Below are 7,500 nucleotides of genomic sequence, written 5' to 3'. Positions count from 1 at the left end.
GAAATTAAAAGGAAATAATTAAATAAATAGATAGACCAATGAAATTAAAACCGAAAAAAAAAAAATGCAAGGGGAATACGACATGTAATTAAGTTGGCGATTCACAAGGAATCTCAGACATCAAACTGTATATTTTTTGTTGTTTATATATAAACATATATAAACAAACATATATTGTTTGTTGTTTATTTTTGGGATATATTGAGGAATATTTAATGGAAAGGAGTCACAATCGCTTTTTGACAATGTCGAAGTGTATAGGTGGCTATAGAATTTAAAGTTTTCATTGGAAATGATAGCCTCATCTGTAATTTCCTTGTTGTTAAGACGGGCTTCCGCTTTGCTCCGCTCCTCCTCTCCTCCGCTCTTCCGCTCCGGGCCCTGGAACTCCCGATCCGCGGGACTTCGGTGAATTCCGGGCCAGTTTTTTTGCTCTTCTGCTCTCCTCCCCTCCTCCGCTTCTTCGCTCCCCCGCTTTGGACCCTGGAACTCTTGAACAGGGCCGGGCTTCTGCCCTCCGCCTCTCCTCTGCTCATCCGCTCCAGGCCCTGGCACTCCCTGTGATCCAGTCATTCGCATGTGCGTGCCCGGAGGTCCGGGAGCTCCACTCAAACGTCCGGGGGGGGTAAGGGTAAGGGGTCCTGTCCCTCTCCCCCCCTCCTCGCCGCCTCTGAGAAGAGAAACATCTCCTCCACTCCTCCGCTCCTCCGCTGCGGAACCAGGTATTACCGATCCGCCGGACTCAGGCGAATTGCAGAAAGGGGTTTTGCCGTCCTCCGCTCCTCCGCTCCTCCGTTTCGGGCCCTGGAACTCCCGAACCGCTGGACACAAGCGAATCACGGTCCGGGCTTCTGCTCTCCTCCGCTCCTCACCTCATCCGCTCCAGGCCCTGGTACTCCGTGTCCGCGGGAACCCCCCCCAACCCACAAAAACAAACTCTCACACACACACAAACACACGCACACACACACACACACACACACACACAAACACACAAACACACACAGACACACCTGAACTCATCATAGCTGTGCTAATAGCATTGGCCGAAACGTTTCCACAACCAAACCAACATTAGCTCATCCACTCATTCACATATGTGTGTGCCCAGAGGTCCGGGAGCTCCAGTCATAAGTCCGGGTGATCTATGTCCGGAGAAGGCTCACATTAGCCGCTCTAAGGGGTCCTGCTGCCCCCCAGCTTCCCGGCCTTTGAGAAGAGACACATAACTCCGCTCTTCCGCTTCTCCGCTATGGGCCCTGGTACTCCCGATCCTCCGAACTCAGGTGAATTGCGTGACGTGCTTCTGCTCTACTATAAGCCCCTACACACTTCGAACACGGCTGTTATCACCCTGTTACTGCATTTCAATGACACCCATTTGCTTTCGATCTCAGTGTCTGCCACCGTACGGAAAAAGCGGGGGGGTGGGGGGTGGGGGGGCATAAGCGCATTCGTGCTGTAAGTAATCAGAAGTTAATAGTGTTAACGGTTTGCGAGAAATTTTTAATGCTAGACAAAAAAAGAAAATTAAAAGGATATAATTAAATAAATAGATAGAAAAATAAAATTAAAAACGAAAAAAAAAAAATTGTGAGGGGAATATAACATGTAATTAAGTTGGCGGTTCACAGGGAATCTCAGACATCAAACTGTTTTTAATTGAACATAAATAGTACACCCAAATATACAAATGTACAAATAAACATAGCAAGGTAGAACTGAATGTCAATGAAACAACCAGGCATGAGGAAGCAACGGACATGAGGACATTTGTTCTGTATGTAATGAGAAGTTAATAGTGTTACAGGTTTGTGAGAAATTTACAGTGCTAGACAAAAAACGAAATTAAAAGGAAATAATTAGATAAATAGATAGACAAATGAAATTAAAACCAAAAAAAAAAAATGCAAGGGGAATACGACATGTAATTAAGTTGGCGATTCACAAGGAATCTCAGACATCAAACTGTATATTTTTTGTTGTTTATATATAAACATATATAAACAAACATATATTGTTTGTTGTTTATTTTTGGGATATATTGAGGAATATTTAATGGAAAGGAGTCACAATCGCTTTTTGACAATGTCGAAGTGTATACGTGGCTATAGAATTTAAAGTTTTCATTAGAAATTATAGCCTCATCTGTAATTTCCTTGTTGTTAAGACGGGCTTAGCTTTGCTCCGCTCCTCCTCTCCTCCGCTCCTCCGCTCTTCCGCTCCGGGCCCTGGAACTCCCGATCCGCGGGACTTCGGTGAATTCCGGGCCAGTTTTTTGCTCTTCTGCTCTCCTCCCCTCCTCCGCTTCTTCGCTCCCCCGCTTTGGACCCTGGAACTCTTGAACAGGGCCGGGCTTCTGCCCTCCGCCTCTCCTCTGCTCATCCGCTCCAGGCCCTGGCACTCCCTGTGATCCAGTCATTCGCATGTGCGTGCCCGGAGGTCCGGGAGCTCCACTCAAACGTCCGGGGGGGATAAGGGTAAGGGGTCCTGCCCCCCCCCCCCTCGCCGCATCTGAGAAGAGAAACATCTCCTCCACTCCTCCGCTCATCCGCTGCGGAACCAGGTACTACCGATCCGCCGGACTCAGGCGAATTGCAGAAAGGGGTTTTGCTGTCCTCCGCTCCTCCGCTCCTCCGCTCCTCCGCTCCTCCGCTCCTCCGCTCCTCCGCTCCTCCGTTTCGGGCCCTGGAACTCCCGAGCCGCTGGACACAAGCGAATCACGGTCCGGGCTTCTGCTCTCCTCCGCTCCTCACCTCATCCGCTCCAGGCCCTGGTACTCCGTGTCCGCGGGAACCCCCCCCAACCCACAAAAACAAACTCTCACACACACACAAACACACGCACACACACACACACACACACACACACACAGACACACCTGAACTCATCATCGCTGTGCTGATAGCATTGGCCGAAACGTATCCACAACCAAACCAACATTAGCTCATCCAGTCATTCACATATGTGTGTGCCCAGAGGTCCGGGAGCTCCAGTCATAACTCCGGGTGATCTCTGTCCGGAGTAGGCTCACCTTAGCCGGTCTAAGGGGTCCTGCTGCCCCCCAGCTTCCCCGCCTTTGAGAAGAGACACATAACTCCGCTCTTCCGCTTCTCCGCTATGGGCCCTGGTACTCCCGATCCTCCGAACTCAGGTGAATTGCGTGACGTGCTTCTGCTCTCCTATAAGCCCCTACACACTTCGAACACGGCTGTTATCACCCTGTTACTGCATTTCAATGACACCCATTTGCTTTCGATCTCAGTGTCTGCCTCCGTACGGAAAAAGCGGGATGGGTGGGGGGGCATAAGCGCAATCGTGCTGTAAGTAATCAGAAGTTAATAGTGTTAACGGTTTGCGAGAAATTTTTAATGCTAGACAAAAAAAGAAAATTAGAAGGATATAATTAAATAAATAGATAGAAAAATAAAATTAAAAACGAAAAAAAAAAATTGTGAGGGGAATATAACATGTAATTAAGTTGGCGGTTCACAAGGAATCTCAGACATCAAACTGTTTTTAATTGAACATAAATAGTACACCCAAATATACAAATGTACAAATAAACATAGCAAGGTAGAACTGAATGTCAATGAAACAACCAGGGATGAGGAAGCAACGGACATCAGGACATTTGTTCTGTATGTAATGAGAAGTTAATAGTGTTACAGGTTTGTGAGAAATTTACAGTGCGAGACAAAAAAAGAAATTAAAAGGAAGTAATTAAATCAATAGATAGACAAATAAGAAATTAAAACGAAAAAAAAAAAAAAAAATTGCAAGGGGAATGTAACATGTAATCAAGTTGTTTTTTTTTTTTTGTTTTTTTTTTTTTACCAAAAAAAAAAGGAACCTCGGACATGGGTAACTATATTTTTTAGTTTTTGGATTTTTCCATAAGTTTTAAGGATTTTTTTTTTTTTTTTTTTATATTTCAAAATCGTTTATGAAGACATTAAAATTTGGGGAGCATTTTTGCATTCTGTTCTTGTGAATGAAGAACTTGGCCAGGCCTAAAAGAACATTGACACAGAGTTCATCTGTTATGTTGCTTATAAGTAAACAGAATGTTATATCATCTTTTGAGAAGGAAACTGGTGACGATGGAATGAGAAGGAGAAAAAATATATGGTCAGTGGTTTCAATGTTGTCTTCACAAAATGTACAAATATTATCTTCAAAATTAAAGCGTACCCTCGATAATTCCTTAGATGGGTAGATGTCAGTCATAATTTTGAAGTGGGTCTCTTTTGCCTTGGGGGTATGGGTAGAGTCAGATACATGGTTCGCAGCGTGGCAATCGATTCCTCATCAAATTTATTTAAAATATCCTTTTTTTTTTTTTTGACGTCCAGGGAATAAGTTTCCTGTGAAACATTTCCTAATAAAGGAGTTGCCGCGCTTTCTGTCCACAATTGAGATTCCCTGGAGTGATAGTCGGGGTAACTGTGGTTGTACGGTTCGGTGCGTCATTATATTTTTGGTCAGGAATACAAATTGTCGAGGCAGTGCGTTTCGTAACTTTAGCAACTCTAATATGGGAGGCTTGAATCTGTGTGTAGTACAGAACTGCTCATTGTCCAGAGGACTGCCAGTGTCATCCATCAAGTCAATTATCGACCATATACCTTTCTCAAAGCATTCCTTGTAAAACAGAGGTTTGTTGCCATGCAGTACATATCGATTGTTCCAAACTATTATACTGTGTGGTGAGAAATTGTGTACGTATATCATTTTCCAGTATAATAATATTTGTTTATGGAACTCTGAACATTTGACAGGAATCTTGTTGATATCCAAGTCAGAGATAAGCAGAAGACTCAGGCCGCCGACTTTGTTGAATAAGTAGTTTGGAGTACAATACCAGAAAGAACGATGAGGTTTGATCCAGGATTTCAACCAGTTCACCTTCAATGTCCCATTCAAGCAGTCCGACTCTATCACTTTCAGCCCTCCTTCACTTGTTTCTTTCACCATATGTGATTTTTCTTAGATGGTGTGGTCTGTTCCTCCAGATAAAGTTGAAATTGATTTGGTTAACAGATTTTACGAGTTGATTTGGAGCAGCATTGGAATACGCTGGGTATATACATCTGGATAAACACATCCATTTTAGTCAAATATATCCGGCCTAATATTGATAAATCTCTCTGGAGCCATATATTAGAATTAAGCTTTACTTTGATTCAGTTTAGATTCAATGTTCCTGGATTGATTTAACGTTTGGTCCTTGGATAGGAAAATGCTCAAGTATTTTATTTCTGATTTCATAGAAACATCGCTGATTTCCTTTAGTGGCGAGTCATGCAGCGCAAGAAGTTTGCATTTCTTTAAGTTTAATGACAATCCTGAAGCCTTGGAGAATGTTTTGGTTTTTTTCAGCACTTATTGGGACTTGATGTTCATTTTTCAAAACTAAGGTTGTGTCATCTGCCAGCAGGCTAATAACAATTTCTGTCCCCAACATTACTTCTGTCCCACACGTATACACACACACACACACACACACACACACACACACACCTTAATTCCACTCTTTTATATACGCATGTCTGGAGTTCCGGGAGCTCGTTCTCAACGTTCTGGGGATAATCATAGCTGTGCTGATAGCATTGGCCGAAACGTATCCACAACCAAACCGACATTAGCTCATCCACTCATTCACATATGTGTGTGCCCGGAGGTCCGGGAGCTCCAGTCATAAGTCCGGGTGATCTATGTCCGGAGAAGGCTCACATTAGCCGCTCTAAGGGGTCCTGCTGCCCCCCAGCTTCCCGGCCTTTGAGAAGAGACACATAACTCCGCTCTTCCGCTTCTCCGCTATGGGCCCTGGTACTCCCGATCCTCCGAACTCAGGTGAATTGCGTGACGTGCTTCTGCTCTCCTATAAGCCCCTACACACTTCGAACACGGCTGTTATCACCCTGTTACTGCATTTCAATGACACCCATTTGCTTTCGATCTCAGTGTCTGCCTCCGTACGGAAAAAGCGGGATGGGTGGGGGGGCATAAGCGCATTCGTGGTGTAAGTAATCAGAAGTTAATAGTGTTAACGGTTTGCGAGAAATTTTTAATGCTAGACAAAAAAAGAAAATTAAAAGGATATAATTAAATAAATAGATAGAAAAATAAAATTAAAAACGAAAAAAAAAAATTGTGAGGGGAATATAACATGTAATTAAGTTGGCGGTTCACAAGGAATCTCAGACATCAAACTGTTTTTAATTGAACATAAATAGTACACCCAAATATACAAATGTACAAATAAACATAGCAAGGTAGAACTGAATGTCAATGAAACAACCAGGGATGAGGAAGCAACGGACATCAGGACATTTGTTCTGTATGTAATGAGAAGTTAATAGTGTTACAGGTTTGTGAGAAATTTACAGTGCGAGACAAAAAAAGAAATTAAAAGGAAGTAATTAAATCAATAGATAGACAAATAAGAAATTAAAACGAAAAAAAAAAAAAAAAATTGCAAGGGGAATGTAACATGTAATCAAGTTGTTTTTTTTTTTTTGTTTTTTTTTTTTTACCAAAAAAAAAAGGAACCTCGGACATGGGTAACTATATTTTTTAGTTTTTGGATTTTTCCATAAGTTTTAAGGATTTTTTTTTTTTTTTTTTTATATTTCAAAATCGTTTATGAAGACATTAAAATTTGGGGAGCATTTTTGCATTCTGTTCTTGTGAATGAAGAACTTGGCCAGGCCTAAAAGAACATTGACACAGAGTTCATCTGTTATGTTGCTTATAAGTAAACAGAATGTTATATCATCTTTTGAGAAGGAAACTGGTGACGATGGAATGAGAAGGAGAAAAAATATATGGTCAGTGGTTTCAATGTTGTCTTCACAAAATGTACAAATATTATCTTCAAAATTAAAGCGTACCCTCGATAATTCCTTAGATGGGTAGATGTCAGTCATAATTTTGAAGTGGGTCTCTTTTGCCTTGGGGGTATGGGTAGAGTCAGATACATGGTTCGCAGCGTGGCAATCGATTCCTCATCAAATTTATTTAAAATATCCTTTTTTTTTTTTTTTGACGTCCAGGGAATAAGTTTCCTGTGAAACATTTCCTAATAAAGGAGTTGCCGCGCTTTCTGTCCACAATTGAGATTCCCTGGAGTGATAGTCGGGGTAACTGTGGTTGTACGGTTCGGTGCGTCATTATATTTTTGGTCAGGAATACAAATTGTCGAGGCAGTGCGTTTCGTAACTTTAGCAACTCTAATATGGGAGGCTTGAATCTGTGTGTAGTACAGAACTGCTCATTGTCCAGAGGACTGCCAGTGTCATCCATCAAGTCAATTATCGACCATATACCTTTCTCAAAGCATTCCTTGTAAAACAGAGGTTTGTTGCCATGCAGTACATATCGATTGTTCCAAACTATTATACTGTGTGGTGAGAAATTGTGTACGTATATCATTTTCCAGTATAATAATATTTGTTTATGGAACTCTGAACATTTGACAGGAATCTTGTTGATATC

The sequence above is a fragment of the Fistularia commersonii genome, unplaced genomic scaffold, assembly GCF_037954325.1.
Source record: "Fistularia commersonii isolate RoL2024-O1a breed Wild unplaced genomic scaffold, RoL_Fcom_v1.0 HiC_scaffold_58, whole genome shotgun sequence".
In the NCBI taxonomy this organism is placed as follows: Eukaryota; Metazoa; Chordata; class Actinopteri; order Syngnathiformes; family Fistulariidae; genus Fistularia; species Fistularia commersonii.
The sequence above is the reverse complement of the archived record's forward strand: the minus strand, read 5'-3'. Positions refer to the sequence as shown.